The following is a 15,803-nucleotide window of genomic DNA, read 5'->3' as shown; positions in this document are numbered from 1 at the left end:
GATAGCCTCACCAATTCAGAAGAATCACTGAAGACTAATCAGAAGTGACAGTGAGACATTGTGATTGAGAGATGACTGATGCTGGTGTTTCACCTCCAGCAGAATGGACACCACTAGGCAGAAGAAGAAGATGGTGTTGGCCAAGGAAGGCCTGGCAAAGCACATTTAAGGAGGACACTACCTAGGCTGGAGCAAAAGAGATTACGATGGAATGGAGCTGGTGGCAGGGTCGTGCTGTCCATTGTCCTACATTGTCCTACAAGTCATATTACTTTAACTTCCTCATCTTCAGTGGCTACTTCATTCTCCATTATTGAATCATAGGATTCCTATGGTGCAGAAGGAGGCCATTCAGCTCATCAAGTCTGCTTTGACTCTCAGGCGGAGCATCCCACCCAGGCCCTATTCCTGTAACCCCACATATTTACTCTGCTAATTCATCTTAACTTACACATCTTTGAACATTAAGGGACAATTTAGCATGGCCAATCTACCTAATAGACGCATCTTTGTGGATTGTGGACTGGAGCACCCAAAGAAAACCTACACAGACACGGGGAGAGCATGCAAACTCCACACAGACAGTGACCCGAGGCCGGAATTGAGCCATAATTTCGATATGCTTTTGTGACTTACTGTGCAGACAGATTCAAGATATTTGTTTGTCATCTCCGCCGTTTCCTTGTTCCCCTTTATAGTTGCTCCTGTCTCTCCATCCCAGCTTGCCACTATAATGTTCTCAATTCTCAGATTTACTGCTATTCTTCACAGCATCATAAGCATCTTCTTAGAATCTAAAACTGTCCTTAACTTCTTTCATCAGACACGCATGGGTCTCTTTTCCTGTGGAGCTTTTATTTCTCAATGGAATATACTTTTGCTAAAAATTTTGAATGATTTCTCCAAATGTTTTCCACCATCTATTTACCTTCAGGCCTTTTCATTTATTTTCCCAATCGACCTTATCCAACTCGTCACTCAAACTCTTGTTTTGGACATAAGATTGTCACTCTCAAACTGAATGTGGAATTTAATTGTGTTATGATCACACTGCCCCCAAAGGATCCTTTCCTTTCATCTTACTAATTAACTTTTCTCAGTAAGAAGTCTCACAACACTAGGTTAAAGTCCAACACGTTTATTTGGTAGCACGAGCTTTCGGAGCGCAGCTCCTTCATCAGGTGAGTGGAGAATTGAGTTCACGAACAGGCTCAATTACAAGATAATGGTTGGAATGCGAGTCTTTGCAGGTAATCAAGTCTTTACAGGGACAGACAATGTGAGTGGAGAGAGGGTTAAGCACAGGTTAAAGAGATGTGTTTTTTTTCTAGCCAGGACAGTTAGTGAGATTTTGCAAGCCCAGGCAAGCCGTGGGGGTTACAGATAGTGTGACATAAACCCAAGATCCCGGTTGAGGCCGTCCTCATGTGTGCGGAACTTGGCTATCAGTTTCTGCTCAGCGACTCTGCGCTGTCGTGTGTCATGAAGGCCGCTTTGGAGAACCCAAAGATCAGAGGCTGAATGCCCGTGACTGCTGAAGTGTTCCCTGACAGGAAGAGAACACTCCTGCCTGGTGATTGTCGAGCGGTGTTCATTCATCCGTTGTCGTAACGTCTGCATAGTTTCCCCAATGTACCATGCCTCGGGACATCCTTTCCTGCAGCGTATCAAGTAGACAACGTTGGCCAAGTTGCAAGAGTATGTACCGTGTACCTGGTGGATGGTGTTCTCACGTGAGATGATGGCATCCGTGTCGATGATCCGGCACGTCTTGCAGCGGTTGCTGTGGCAGGGTTGTGTGGTGTCGTGGTCACTGTTCTCCTGAAGGCTGGGTAGTTTGCTGTGATGTGGAGATGCCGGCGTTGGACTGGGGTAAACACAGTAAGAAGTTTAACAACACCAGGTTAAAGTCCAACAGGAAACCTGTTGGACTTTAACCTGGTGTTGTTAAACTTCTTACTAGTTTGCTGCGGACAATGGTCTGTTTGAGGTTGCACGGTTGTTTGAAGGCAAGTAGTGGGCGTGTGGGGATGGTCTTGGTGAGATATCCATCCTCGTTGATGACATGTTGAAGGCTCTGAAAAAGATGTCGTAGCTTCTCTGCTCCGGGGAAGTACTGGACGACGAAGGGCATTCTGTCGGCCGTGTCCCGTGTTTGTCTTCTGAGGAGGTCGGTGCAGTTTTTCGCTGTGGTGTGTCGGAACTGTCGATCGATGAGTCAAGCGCTATATCTTGTTCTTATGAGGGCAACTTTCAGCGTCTGTAGGCACCTGTTGCATTCCTCCTCATCTGAGCAGATCCTGTGTATACGGAGGGCTTGTCCGTAGGGGATGGCTTCTTTAACATGTTCAGGGTGGAAGTTGGAAAAGTGGAGCATTGTGAGGTTCTCCATGGGCTTGCGGTACAGTGAAGTGCTGAGGCGACTGTCCTTAATGGAGATGTGTGTGTCCAAGAATGCAACCGATTCCGGAGAGTAGTCCATGGTGCGTCTGATGGTGGGATGGAACTTGTTGATGTCATCATATAGTTGTTTCACCATGAGTCCAAAGGAAGAAAATATCATCGATGTATCTAGTGTATAGCATCGGTTGAAGGTCCTGTGTGGTGAAGAGGTCTTGTAAATTAAAGTAAAAAAAGTAAAGTTTATTTATTAGTCACAAGTGAGGCTTACATTAACATGGCAATGAAGTTGCTGTGAAATTCCCATAGTCGCCACAGTCCAGCACCTGTTCAGGTCAATGCACCTAACCAGCACGTCTTTCAGAATGTGGGAGTAAACCGGAGCACCCGGAGGAAACCCACGCAGACATGGGGAGAATGTGCAGACAGTGACCCAAGCTGGGAATTGAACCCGGGTCCCTAGTGCTGTGAAGCATCAGTACTAACCACTCTGCTACCGTGCCGCCATGTTCAAACCTGTGCATGAAGATGTTGTAAGAGTTTTAACAACACCAGGTTAAAGTCCAACAGGTTTATTTGGTAGCATTTGCTACCAAATAAACCTGTTGGACTTTAACCTGGTGTTGTTAAAACTCTTACTGTGTTTACCCCAGTCCAACACCGGCATCTCCACATTATGAAGATGTTGGCATATTGAGGTGTGAATTTGGTACCCATGGCTGTTCTGTGCGTCTTGATGAAGAACTGGTTGTTAAAGGTGAAGACGTTGTGGTCCAGGATGAAGCGGATGAAGACCACTTATAGTAACACTGCAATGAAGTTACTGTGAAAATCCCCTAGTTGCCACACTCCAGCGCCTGTTCGGGAACACTGAGGGAGAATTTAGCATGGCCAATGCACCTAACCAGCACGTCTTTCAGACTGTGGGAGGAAACCGGAGCACCAGGAGAAAACCCACACTGACATGGGGAGAACGTGCAAACTGCACATAGACAGTGACCCGAGCGGGAAGCGAATCCGACTCCCTGGCGCTGTGAGGCAGCAGTGCTAACCATTGTGCCACTGTGACATTCAACTTGAGTGTCAGGATTCAAGTTTTAAGCTGACAGATTTAAAGGTTGCCATTGCTCAAATCAAAATGGCAATAGCTCTGGCTCAGGTTTTGTTGGCAGCATTGAAATCTCTTTGAATTGGGAACTGTGATTCCCACATCACTATCTATCCATCTAACACACCACGGGCTTCAAATCGCTCTGGATAACCTGCTGGTGCCAAATTCCGGCGTGGATTTTTGTAAGAGCGCTGCTAATTCCTTTACTTTAACTGGATTCATGTCTTTGCTAATCTCACACAGATGAGAAGTTGTTGGGAGCCTGTCATTACTTGTGTTACAAATGGAACAGAGAGGGCTGTCACTCTCTATGCTTAATTAACATGGCTTCCTCTATTTTGAGATACTGATGGTCAGATGGATAACTTTGCATTTTGATTATCAGACCACACTCCCTCGCCACATGAGCGAGAATTAAATAATTAGATGATGTTGAGTCGTACAACTGGCAATTAACATTTTCCTTCCAGCTTGTAAGTACAGCACAACAGACAAAGCCTCAAGTCTATTCACAAATAGAGAATAATGAAGGACTTTGGAGAATAAAGATCCGATAGGTAAATATTGTTGCTGGCTTGCGCGTATTTTGACCACCTCACGTTTTCATTTGATGCAAACTTTGTGTCAATAAACAAATATCAACATGTTTCCGTGCCATGACACAGATGTGTAACAGCATTGCTTTCCAAAAAAATGAAAGCTGCTCTTCCGCGTGATTACATCAGGGATTTCCTGAAGATTTCCACATCAAAGGTGGGAAATGCTTCCAACTCCTGCTAAGGGATTGGATTCTCTTTCATTCCTCTCTCATTGAACTCAGAGGGGCACTTGAGGTCCTGCATTAATTCACTAACGACAGCTACTTTCAAAGGCTTGGCTGCTGGGAAAGCTGATATTACTGGAAAGGTTCAGCTCAGGTGCAGGTGCATTGAGATTTCATTAACACAGCATCTTTGCAAAGCAGCCTCTCCAATCGAGCAGCTTGTTTCTTCCCCCAGTTAGCATGTTACATATTCTTTATTATTGTATAACTTTAGAATAAGAGATATCGTTGTATTAACTCCCTGGCCTCCCTTACAACCCAAACTCCCCGAGGAGTTAAGTATTGCTGCGGTTTAAAATGATCCATTGTGCAGCGGGAGAGTTGAGTGCGAGTGAAGAGTTGAGACTTGCATGCACCAATCCCCTTGATCCTTTGTACTGTGTTAGAGGGCAATTATATTGGGCATTTCATCGGATCCCCAGTCATTTGGGTCTTGAATCCTGTTGGTTGTACAGTGATCTCTCCCATATTGTTGGTCACTGTGTATGGTAAGGACATTGTGCTGAAAGTATAAAGTTTAAAAGTGTATTTATTCGTATCACAAGTACGTTTACATTAACACTGCAATGAAGTTACTGTGAAAATCCCCTAGTCGCCACATCCGGCACCTGTTCGGGTACACTGAGGGAGAATTTAGCATGGCCAATGCACCCTAACCAGCACGTCTTTCGGACCGTGGGAGGAAACCGGAGCACCCAGAGGAAACCCACACAGACATGGGGAGAATGTGCAGACTCCGCAGAGACAGTGTCCCAAGCCGGGAATTGAACCCGGGTCCCTGGTGCTGTGAGGCAGCAGTGCCAATCATTGTGCCACCGTGCTGCCCAATACTGTCAAACTATGCAACATGATATGTTCCAGTGCGAATAGCCCACAACATTAACAATTCAATATAATAAATGTATGAAGTGCTCAGCATTGTTGTTGATTGTAATAAATTGGGGGCAACTCGATCAGGCTTCAGAACACGAGACTTTATTGCTAAAGCACCGATTAACGATTGATCATTAGGATAATTGTAGGAATGCAAAAGGACAGAGCTTTGAGGAGGAGGCAGAGAGATCAGGTCAGGAAACTTCCCAATCTGTCTCATTGAAAAGGCTCTCTGCTGCCATATTTTCATTGCAGAGAGTAGGGGGAGTGATGGAGTCAGGTCCGATCCCTCCAGAGTGTAAGTTTTTCGGGCAACTCAGGCCTTTTTTATGAGCTGGGAAAAGGACTTGAACCCTAAAGAACTGTGAAAGTGGCCACACTTGGCTGCAGGACTTGACCAAAAATGTCCCAGGGAGCCCAGCCAGCCTGTGTGTGTGTGTGTGTGTGTGTGAAGGGGCCCAGTCCAAAAATTGCAAGCAGCCAGAAACCAGACGGACTGCTGATTAGGTTATCAGCAGCACAAAAAGGACCTGACGATATCACCAGACTAGGCCGGCAGCAAGACAATGCACCTGGTCTGGACTCAATACAGGTGATAATGGCCTTGTCCCAGAGCGAGGAGAAGCCCATTTCCCTAATGGGAAAACAATTAAACGATCTCCGATGGAACAATAAAGGACAGCGAGAGACCTATCATCTGGGATGGGACCATCTGGTCTCTATGGACTGTAAGATCGCAGCTGCAGATAACGAGCAAGCCTTTGTCTGTGGAAACTGCCGGTTGGAAGGGGGGCGGAGTTGGCAGGAAAATAATTCAAGTTTTACAATATAAAAGGATGGTCAGGCCGGCCATTTTTTCCCTCTTTTCTCTTCGGACCAGCATGACAGCACTCCTCTCCTGTTTCCTGCCTCTCGTTCGTATCCAGCACGCAGCCCGAAGCCCACTGAGCAATTTAAACTAGGATCGTGAGTATCCCCTGGTAATTCGCGAAGTTCCAGAGATCATCATAGTGGATGAGGCTTTGGGGAAAGGGGGGGGCTTTTGCATGCACCTTTCATAGTTTAAGACACTGGTAAACTTGTATAAAGTAAGAATTCTGTGGTGTCCGTTTTAGTATTCCTTCCATAGTTATAGTCTCATAGAGCATAAGGCATTGTGTGTTGTTTTCCTGGTGTTTGGTGACCTTTGACCTTGATGTTTTAATAAATATATATATATATATATCTATGACTTCCGTTGGAGTCCGTTTTGATCTTTTCAATTTCTCACCAATGATCTCTGACTAAGTCACAATATAAATATTCCTTACCATAATTCCGGAGTCTAGAACTGAGGGTACCCTGGGCGCTTCGAAACCGCCCACTCAGGAAAGGCTGCCAGGTAGTGGATAGGCAGCAGTTTCCTTTTCTCTCTCTTGGGAGCGCTACTCTAGTGAAGTAGATGCAAGGTGGCCATTGTTCCATCGGCAAGAGAGAGAATCACTCGGGCATTGGTGGGGTTTGGGTGACGGAGAACCAAACCTAAAATAAGCCCAGTGGAGTTAAAAAGAGGGATCCCGCCACAAGAGGCAGACTTGAGGTGACAACAGAGGTGGACAGGTGATGAGGCCGGTCGGCTAGAATGGCTGCCTCATTTACTAGGACAGTGGCTCACTTTTAATGATACATGTTCAGACACTCATCCCTCCACATTTGCTCGCAATACCCACTCATAATCCCATGCCTCCTCATCCCACCTCAACAAACCCACTCTTATTCCTCTCCATGCTGCTTCATATTTCCCCTACTCTGTCCGAGCACCCCTATGTATCCTCCATAGTTACTCATACAGTATCCACAATGAGCAGACCTCAGGAGCTCTGTATTTGAAATGGAGATGAAAAAGTCTTCTAACAATTTAATAGAGCTCTTACTCAAACACACCTCTTAAACAAAAAACTCATTCAAAAAACCCAACCAAATATATTTAATTACCGTATCAGGGATGATAATCATTTAATATATTTTTCAAACTGACACTGATCCCTGCTGAGATAAGTGGTTCTGGTTCTGAAACTCAGCCAAGCATTCCTCATGTGTTCATCCATAATAAATAACCTTGGGAAATCTAAAGAATGAATTCTATTGAAATCCCAATAAAAAGATGTTCTTTTGATAAGTTACACCAGATGTCTTGTCAATTAACACACACCAGCAGCAGGTTTGTTTTGTTTTACTCTTAATGAATGAAGGAATGAGACTTTTCCATCAATTTTAAAGATTTGTACATTTTAATCACTTCAGATCATGACATTTAAATAGATTGTATGTCTGCCCTGCACAATTGTTTACACTTCCTCTATAATATAATTGTGTACTTATCGCACATTAAGGCTTTTAGAGCAACAGAAGTTCTTTCTGTTTGTACTCAACAGTAAAATCAAATGGCCCTGCTGAGTTTGGATTTTTAGCATGTGTGATTCTCGCCCTGCCCCATTCCTTGCAAACAAATATGGCATCTGTTGGAAATGGAAGTCTGCCTTCAGCAATGTGATCATGCCCCCCATTTTCAAAGGTCTCCAGAGTCATCCTGACTCAGCAAAAATCTGGGTCCAGATGTTCTGTTAATGAAAGCAACCCAGGAGCTGTTGTATTTTCTTAAGTGAAAGCTGATACAGTTTATTTGCATTTCGAAAAGAGTCTAAGCAAGGAAATCACTTTGCATTATTACACTAGAGTTCCTGAGCAATGTTTTCCTTTCAGTTTCGAATGCATTGCAGCACTTTTCCCAATGGGAAAAGTGGACAGGTGATGAGGCCGGTCAATGGGAAAAGTGCTCTCGTGAATCTTAACACTTATACAATGCTGATCAATGTCAGGATCAACTTACTTTTTTCAGGACAGAGCCCTGTAATCAATTACTGCAGTAAAAACATATCTAACTTACAATACAGGGTCAAACTATTGAAACTGAAAGAACAATTTAATTTCAGGGGCAGAAGACGGTGCCTTCCTTTTGATTGGAGTCCCTGTCGGTTCACGACTCCCCTTAAGGACAGTGAATTATGCCTAATTACAGATGACATTTAAAGACATATTTCATAACGCTCAACAAGGACACATTCTGGTGAGGAAAAGACTCTAGTGGACAGATGCACCATCTTTGTCTACCTCAGGAAGTTAGAAATAGTATCACAGAATAAAAAAGTGTACAATTCTGTGAAGAATAGTGGCAAGTCAGAGGATTGAACAGAATGTAAAAAACAGCAAAGAATCATCATCTGAAAATAAGGAAGAAATTAGAGTGTGAAAGAAAGCCAGCTAGAAATATAAAAATATACACCGAGATAACAAAGACACTTATGTCAGACTCCTATTTATTGACTACAGCTCAGCCTTTAACACCATTAACCCTACAAAACTCATCTTCGATCTCCGGCTCTGGGCCTCAGCTCCTCCCTCTGTGACTGGATCCTGGATTTCCTAACCCACAGACCGCAATCGACAACACCTCCTCCATGATCATCTTCACACAGGTGCCCCACAAGGCGTGTTCTCAGCCCCCTACTATACTCCTTATACACTTATGACTATATGGCCAAATTCCCCTCCAACTCGATTTTCAAGTTTGCTGATGACACCACCGTTGTTGGCCGGATCTCCCAAACGGAGTACAGGAAAGAGATAGAGAATCTGCTGAATCTAGTGTAAATCCTGCTTTATTAGAATGGATGTGTTAATTCAAAATAGAGGTAGCAGTCACCATATGAATATGGTCAATAAGATGAGGAATATTGAGTAAATCGCAGTTGATAAAGGAGGATGGTTTGGCAGTGCCACTAGAGACTGTGCTGTGGTTGGGGTTGGAGTTGAGTTTTATGAAATTAAATGGCAGTGACATTGAAAATGTACTTTGCACAATTGCTCTGACTCTTGTATTCAGCTAATGACAGCAATTGCATGACGTTCCAGATCATTCCATAACATTCCAAGCTATTCCAATCTGAGTTGTAACACTTTGTGCACTGTATATGCTGGATGAATTGCGAAATTCATATAAACATTTAGTTTATACATTCACATATTGAAACATTCTAGGGGAGGCAGTGGCGCAGTGATATTGTCACTGGACTGGTAATCCCGAGACCCTGGGCAAGATCTGGAGAGCCAAGTTCAAATCCCGCCATGAAACCGTTGTCAATTGTTATAAAAACCCATTTGGTTCACTAATGTCCTTTCGGGAAGGAAATCTGCCATCCTTACCCGGTCTGGCCTACATGTGGCTCCAGAGCCACAGTGATTGGTTGACTCTTAAAAATGTTGCCTGAAATGGAGGGCAGTTAGGGATGGGCAATAAATTCTGGCCCAGCCAGCGACACTCACTTTCCATGATTGAATGAAAATCTGTTTGGCTGGCAGTCTTTAATACAGATGTGGCACAGGTGTGCAGGAGTGGGCACATTGGTTGGTTTTCTCCTCAAACATGTGGGTCCAGAGATGAATTCTGGCTCTCTCACTCGCACAGGATCAGGATTAAACTACATCTACATGTCTGTAATGTTCAGTTCCTCACTGAATAATCTGTGTGAGCTCTTAGCAAAACATGTATGGATGCTCATGGTGTTCTCCAGCAGTGTAGCAATAGGGTAGACCATCTGCCATGATTGGAAAATGGCACAGTGACAATCAGTGATAAAGACTCCCAATACTATGCTGTAATGTCCACTGGTGGCACTCTGGTGGTAAGGCTGGTTCACGACAGCCTTGTGCCCATTACACTCCACACCAGCTGTTTCAGCAGATCTTCGAGGTTTGAATTCATCACCATTGAGCTAAGGTTGAGTCTGTATTCCACTCTGAATTCGGGAGTGAGGTGAAGCACAATTTCTGGCACCTCTTCTTGTTAAATCTTTTCCACTGAGACGTTTGAGGCGAACCATTGAATATTTTGCCCACTCTTTTTCAGACACCTTTTTATTCTTTCATGGGATGTGGGCATCATTGGCAAGGCCAGCATTTGTTGCCCAACCCTAATTGCCCTTGAACTGAGTGGCTTGCGAGGTCATTTCAGAGACATTTAAACCACTCTGGAGTCACATATAGGCCAGATCAGGTCAGGATGGCAAATCTCCTTCCCGAATGGGACATTAGTGAACCAGGTGGGTTTTTACGACAATTGATGATGGTTTTATTCATTGAATTTATATTGCATCAGCCTTGATGGTGGGTTTTGTATTGCTGTCCCCACAGCAATAGCCTGGGCTTCTCGACTACTAACACAGTGTAATGATGCATGCTACAGACTTCATTACGTACACAAAGGATACTTATTAATAAGGAAATACTGCACAGAGGCTTGCAGCCTCCCTGGCCACGTTGGAGCAACTCACCGGCTGTTCAAGCCCCTAAATGTCTTCTACAGGCCTTCTAGATGTCTTCTGTCCAAGAGAGAATTCCATCCCCGAGGTGATTATCCAGTCTTGTCCCAATTGGTCCCTCAAGCCAGGTGACCCTCTATTGCTGTGTTGTCCTTAAAGGGTCAATCACCACATCCCCCCCCCCTTTAACTCCTTCATACAATGTTCAAATCTAAGTTACTCAAACCCAAATTCAAAGCCTAACCATTATACACGTGAGTTGAACAAGCCAGGTGACCCTTTTCTGCTGTGACCCTAATCACCAGACCCAGTGACATTGGCACTTCACCATTGCCTCCCCATCAATGAGAGGGTAGCAACAGAAGTGGCAGAATTGAAAGGTGCTCTTTGTCCTGCTGATGTTGGGCGAGATTATCTGGCCTCCCAGCCACGTGATTCCTGCTGGCGGGAGGCAGCGGGTTGTTTGCTTGCGGCGGGATTCTCTGTTCCCGCATCACCCCACGCTGGCGGGAAAACCACAGGCGGGGGTGCACTGGAGAATCCCAGTGGCGTGAACGGCTGGAGAATTCCGGCTATTGTACGATAACCTGGTCATTTGATTGAAAAAAAAACAGATTTGATTATCTAATTTGTTGAACAAAAGAGTCAACTGTCTTCATTTGATATTTTATTTTCCAGTTACCGATCTATATTCATGCCATTTCTTCTGACACATTAACAAAGTTGTATTATTACTTGCATACTATTATTATTCAGGATTTCTTTTTAAGATTTAAATTTATATTTCTATAAATATTGCACTTGCTTACATTTCCAGTTTCCAGGAGTAACTTGCACATCATGACATGATCTGGTTGTACTCCCCAACCCCCCATCCACATCGCCTCCACCTCCCTTCCAAAAGCCAGACCTTCTTCCTTCTTCTCTTTGTCTTGTAAACATTCAAAACTGTACGTAATGTCACTTAGTTTTCCCGCTGGAACACAGTCTATTTCAAAAACAGAATCACTGGTTGAGGCAGGTTTCAAATTTCTTTGAAGCTCAAATTGGCTAGCTGAGCACCGGTTTCTCAAATTACAACGCTGCGAATCTTCAGAGTATTTAATCTCTCACATCTTTAACTGTTGACTATTTTTCTGCTCACCCTTTGACCTATATATAAATCAGATTTTCGGTTTTTAATATCCAGCCAGTGAATTGCTTTCACACACAAGACCTTTGAATGTAATGAAGTCTCTCCAGTTTTTTTTGTTAACTGTGAACTTACTGTTCAGGTTCAATTTGTGCTTTTATTGAATTTGTTTGTGTTGAAGACCCAGACAAGAATGTCCTCGAGTTTGATTAGAAGACTCAGGACATTCCAATCTACCTTATTTTCCTTGCAGTCAGCAGTTTAATTTCTCTGTGCATATTCTCTAGCATACTGGACGGGGGAGTGCATATAGAAGTTGTCCACGCAGGCTCTCAGAACCCATTTGTTAAGTTTGTGGACGAGAGATTTTTAGTTTAAGTTCACCCATACAGAATCAGAAATAACCTTGTGACAAGGGTGGATAATTAGTTGGGAGGTCAGAGACAGAGGCTTGTCATGTTTGTACACAGTGCACTGGGAGATTGGGGAGCATGTGCAATAGCGCCCCAAGGAGACATCAGCTGGCTTCCTAGCGTCCATTCCCCCGACAGGTGAGAATCACATTTGGGACTATTTTTCTTTCTAAGTGCCATAAGATAGCACCTGAGAGCTAGTCCCCAAAAATGGGCATGATTCTCTCCTCTTTTCACGCTCATTCGGCACTGAAAATATTTTTGGCAAGATTGCCTCCACAGAGTAGAGATAAAAAGAATATCCTCTGGTTGCCAAGGTGGTTGGTAATGAGACCTCCGTTTTCCCACTGTATATATTAATAATTTGAGTGAAGGTACTGAGAATTTTATGCCCAGGTTTACTGATAACACCAAGTTAGGAGGCCCAATAAATGGTGCAAATAGGAGGCAGAAGTGACAATGAGACATGCAGATGAATTGAGTGGACCATCAGCAGCAAATGGGAATCAGTGTGGGTCAGAACTGGTCATCCACTTTGGATCCAGAATCAACACTCAAAATATTTTCTTCATGGTGAGAAAGAGAATGGGAACAGTTGGGCAGTCCTTTCGAAAAGCCAACACAAAGATAATGGGCCAATGGTTTTTTTTCGACTGTAAGATTCTACAGGAAATGAAAGGCTAAGGGCTGTGGAGGACATCCCCGCCGACTCCAAGAGCCCTGCTGCCATGTTACTCTCTATTCAGCATTTATCAGCATAAGGCAGGACTGCAGCCTCTCTCAGTTGGGAGGGGGTCCCTCCATCAACAGCACTGCAGTGGCCAGAAGAGGCACTGCATGGAGCTGCCATAGCTTAAATTCCTGGCACCGAGAGGACAGGTAAGCCTCTGGGGTCCCAGGGCGGGAAGAAGAGGGAAGGTCACAAGAGAGGCGATCGCAGTCTCAGGGGGTAGGCCGGGAACGGAGAGAGGTTTTGAGGTCACCGGGCCTTAAGGGGAGGGTGCCCACCAATCAGGAAGGGATTTCTGATGGAGTGCCCCCCAACCCCACACCCCATCCCCTCCCCCCTCACCCCCAAAATCAACCTTCCTTCATTTCTGTGTTTCCCCACACCCGCCCCCCTCGAATTGTCATCTATCCATCAGCCTAAAAATTGAGGCTGGTCTGGAAAGAGCCGTTATGTGGCCGTAGATTGCCTATGTGAGGGCTTCAACTGGGGCAGGGGTGGCTTCCTGTTCAAAGACCTGTCTTCCTCAGTGTGAAATCACTCTGATGTTGGGGCGGGTGAGAACTTGGACAGAATCCCGTCTGTGCAATTTCATGCACCCCTCCCCCTGTGAGCCGACCTGGGTTAGGGTTGGTCTGAGTGGGTGTGGGGCATTGTGTGGGAGAATATATCACTATGGCCATGATATTCCCAATCAGAGATGAGACCATGATCATTCAGCTGAGGCTGACACCTCCTGCAAGTGAATCCTTCCTTCTTTCGTTTTATTCCTTGAATCCCACACAATTCCCAATGTCAGCAATGTCGACACACACTGTTTGCAAGTACCAAGAGGCAGGTATGCATTGTTTACATCTGGGACAAGATTCTCCAGCCTTCCAGCCACGTGTTTCCCGCCGGCGGGAGGTGGCATGTTGTTTGCTAGCGGCGGGATTCTCCGGTCTCACCGCTGTCAATAAGAATTCCCTTTGACGTCACCCCACTCCGGTGGGAAACCCACAGGCAAGGGTGCACTGCCGGCGGGACCGGAGAATCCCGCCGGCCTGAATGGCCAGAGAACTTTGGCCCACATCTTTAAATCAACAACTGAACCTTCCTTTTCTTCACAGCTTAATCTGTTCTCAAATAGCAGTTTCTCTGGTGGCACACAGCCTACCTATCATCTGGCAAACACACACACGTATATATAAAAGAACATGTGATGCATAATTATATATCTATCTATAGGACAGGAGGCGGTTTAATTTAAAACAGCCTTGATTTCCCCTGTCAGCACCTGTCCATAAACAGAAAGATTTTACAGGATTAATCATTTCCCCATTTCTAATTGGTGGTGTATCTTCCCCAACTCCTCCGTTTTGGAGTGACCCAATCCTCTATTGATAAACCCACAGCAAAGTCGAGACAGGGTAAAATCAGAGGGTCAGTTTATTTTACGTGCACTCAAAACGCACAGGGAGGGAGTATCGCAACAGGGCCCCTCTGGTCCATTCACACAATAAAATAGTGATGAAGGAAAGAAAGGGCTACAGGACAAAGACTGCCGACAAAATAAAAATTATTCTTTCACGTGAGTCCAGATTTTCCGGCTTTGGGGCGAGCGCGGCAGGAGAATCCTGCCCATCATCTCTTTTGGCTGTCGCCTGGCCGTCATTGACACGAGCGATCGAGAGACAGAAAGGTGCCCAAGGCTCAAATGGGAAATTGAAAGTTATGGTTCTAAACCAACACTTCAACATTAATCAGTCAAATCCATTTTATTGATATTGATGAGATTAATTGAAGTGTTCGGCTAATCAGAAAGCTCAAGAAGCACTGATTCCAGATTGGGTTGGGCAGGGTAGATTCACAAAGAATGTTTCCAATGGTGGGGGAGTCCAGAACTAGCGGTCATAGTTTGAGGTGAGGAGAAATTTCTTCACCCGGAGGTTGGTGAATGTATGGAATTCACGACCAAAGAATGCAGTTGAGGTCAAAAGGTTGTCTGATTTCAAGAAGATATTAGATAAGGTTCAAGGGGCTAAAGGGATCAAGGGATATAGGGGGAAAGGGGGAATCAGGATATTGAATTCAATGATCAGCCATGATCAAAATGACACAGTACGTAGTCTCACAACACCAGGTTAAAGTCCAACAGGTTTATTTGGTAGCACGAGCTTTCGGAGCACTGCCCCTTCATCAGGTGAGGTTTTAACCTTGAATTATCTCCACAACTGAACCACTCAAAAATTCTAATTTCACTATGTTAAGGATTGTGGGGGAGGCCATACTGAAAATGTTGGTCTTGTTTCGTACCCAAAATTACAGCTCATCCTTAAAATGTAATGAATGTTGCAACCTGTCCTGGTCTCCCATGCCGACACTATAGTTAAGAAAGCCCAACAATGCGTCTACTTTCTCAGAAGACTAAGGAAATTTGGCATGTCAGCTACGACTCTCACCAACGTTTACAGATGCACCATAGAAAGCATTCTTTCTGGTTGTATCACAGTTTGGTATGGCTCCTGCACTGCCCAAGACCGCAAGGAACTACAAAAGGTCATGAATGTAGTCCAATCCATCACTCAAACCAATCTCCCATCCATTGAATCATAGAAACCCTACAGTGCAGAAAGAGGCCATCTGGCCCATCGAGTCTGCACCGACCACAATCCCACTCAGGCCCCACCCCCTTATCCCTACACATTTACCCACTAATCCCTCTAACCTACGCATCTCAGGACACTAAGGGGCAAGTTTAGCATGGCCAATCAACCTAACCCGCACATCTTTAGACTGTGGGAGGAAACTGGAGCACCCGAAGGAAACCCACGCAGACACGAGGAGAATGTGCAAACTCCACACAGACAGTGACCCAAACCGGGATTCGAACCCAGGTCCCTGGCACTGTGAAGCAGCAGTGCTAACCACTGTGCTACCGTGCCGCCCAGAAATTTACCATTGACTCTGTCTACACTTCCCGCTGCC

The sequence above is a fragment of the Mustelus asterias genome, chromosome 22, assembly GCF_964213995.1.
Source record: "Mustelus asterias chromosome 22, sMusAst1.hap1.1, whole genome shotgun sequence".
Lineage (NCBI taxonomy): Eukaryota > Metazoa > Chordata > Chondrichthyes > Carcharhiniformes > Triakidae > Mustelus > Mustelus asterias.
Note: the sequence above shows the minus strand (reverse complement) of the source record.